At 41.6% G+C, this 2,103-nt stretch overlaps 1 pseudogene; it reads left to right on the forward strand.

Annotated features, from left to right (window-relative positions):
- The first annotated feature begins 224 nt into the window (after nt 1-224).
- On the forward strand, nt 225-1,803 carry LOC149035369 (uncharacterized; annotated as a pseudogene).
- Nucleotides 1,804-2,103: the final 300 nt, after the last annotated feature.

The following is a 2,103-nucleotide window of genomic DNA, read 5'->3' on the forward strand; positions in this document are numbered from 1 at the left end:
CTGGTACTGAGTTTGTAGTGGTTATAAGAAGGTAGGCTTTTCGAAGACACTCGTTACTCATTGGTAGGAGAGACGAACGAATGAAAAACATGAACCAAGACCTGAAAGATAATCCCAAATGGGCAGCCTTGTACCTACAAGACATGATGGACATTATTCAGCACTGAGCGGACAAGGATTCCTTGATACAAGGGGTATGCTATGCCAAAGCTTACCTCCGGGACATGACGGAAGAAGAAGATGACAACAAACTGACTGACGACAAGAAGCAGTTTCTAATCCTGAGGAATCCAGTGATGCGCACCTTTATGAACTTTGTCAAATTTTGTTACGATGTAGGGTGCAATTGTGAAGAGTGTAAGGTCGAAAAGGAAGAAGAAAAATGTAGTGTTTTGAATAAGGATGAAGAGAAGAGAGAAGGAAAAGAGTGAGACTTTTGTTACACCACTCTTATTTTATTCTTCCGTTTTTCACAATGTTAATGAAACCAAAAATTCAGCAACGGTCTAGTTTCCAACTGAATGGTTCTCTGAAATAAATTGTGTAATTCTTGTGTCATTTGAAGAATGATGTGTCGGCTTCCCACGATGGTAGTGTTTTGGGGGTGTAGGTAGGGTGGGTGACATGGTACAAATCTCTGTTGAGGGTAGTCAAATTGGTACCACTGGTCTGTGTAGACGCACACGGGTTTCTGTTGCTCCAATGCCATTTGCACGCTCCAACCGGTTCCTCCCAGTAACGTGTGAGGTTTGGTTGTGTTTCTCTGTAACAGTCCCGTCTTTAACACATTGTTGGGTAGAGTGCATTGCAACGTCTTGTTGGCGCGTAACACAAGCTGCAAACCCTCGTGCAACATGCTTTCCGTCAAAGGCGTGATACAAACGGTGCAGGAGTGAGTGGGCGGAATGATGATGCAAACGCTCATGTCATACCTTCTAGCCGATTCCTCGGCGAGAGCATCCACACCTTACAGGACGCCCATTTGTGTATTTGATGTATAAAGCAAGAGGTAAAAGTACGGAAGATTTTCTCAAGTTATTTTCTAAGCATGATCTTGCAAGTAACGATGACAAAGTAGGGGACATCTTGGAAGATTTTGTAGAGAACGAAATAAAAGCTTTTGAATAAAACACATGTGTTTCATTTGAATCATGAGTTGTGTAGAGCAAGGTTTTACGTTTAAATCTCCTTTGAGCATTTTGGTTGTGGGACCCTCCAACTGTGGAAAGACCACCTTCCTAAAACGTCTCTTATTGGAAAATGAGGACCTTCTTATGACGCCCCCCAGAAGGATCATCTACTGTTACAGGTCTTGGCAACCGACCTTTGACATCCTAAAAAGGAAAGGTGTGACGTTCCACGAAGGAAGTACCTACCGATGAACAATTGAAAGAATGGTTTGGGGACAAAAAAGGGGGTCTCTTGATCTTGGACGATCTCATTGCCAAAGTAGGAGACGACAAAGATATCCTAAATCTCTCCACTCAGTATTCGCATCACATCAATGTCACCATGTTTTACCTATGTCAAGACATGTTCCCTCACAGAAAATACGCCAAGACCATCTCTAGGAATGCTCAATACATAGTGGCGTTCAAAAATCCTAGGGAACAGGTGGCCTTGTGCATGCTCTTACCTCAAATGTATCCCATGACTTGGAAAGACCCATTGGAGCAAAATAACGCATGTACGGAACGTCCCTTCAGTTATTTATTATTAGATGTACATCCTGCTACTCCAGACAATAGAAGATTACTGAGTCACTTATTGAAACACGAAGGTTGTATCTGTTGTTACAGATAGACATAAATGGATTCCAGTCCCATTTGAACATCCGATGCAAATTTGTCCAATTTGGAAAAACTCTTGCATGCCAATAAAGATCAGATCAATGCCATGAGTGAATTCACCATTAACATGTTGAAGAATAACTTCCCCTTACCACCACACATCGTGGCAAAGTACGAAAGCACAAACATAATCTCAGGGAAGTTTCAAAACACATTTACTTGCGTAATAGGCGATTACATGACATAGCTGTGTTAATGTTTAAAGTTAAAAATGATCTGTGCCCTAATAATATCAAGAACCTGTTTGTTATTA

Source organism: Pocillopora damicornis, chromosome 13 (genome assembly GCF_964200805.1).
Source record: "Pocillopora damicornis chromosome 13, jaPocDami1.2, whole genome shotgun sequence".
In the NCBI taxonomy this organism is placed as follows: domain Eukaryota; kingdom Metazoa; phylum Cnidaria; class Anthozoa; order Scleractinia; family Pocilloporidae; genus Pocillopora; species Pocillopora damicornis.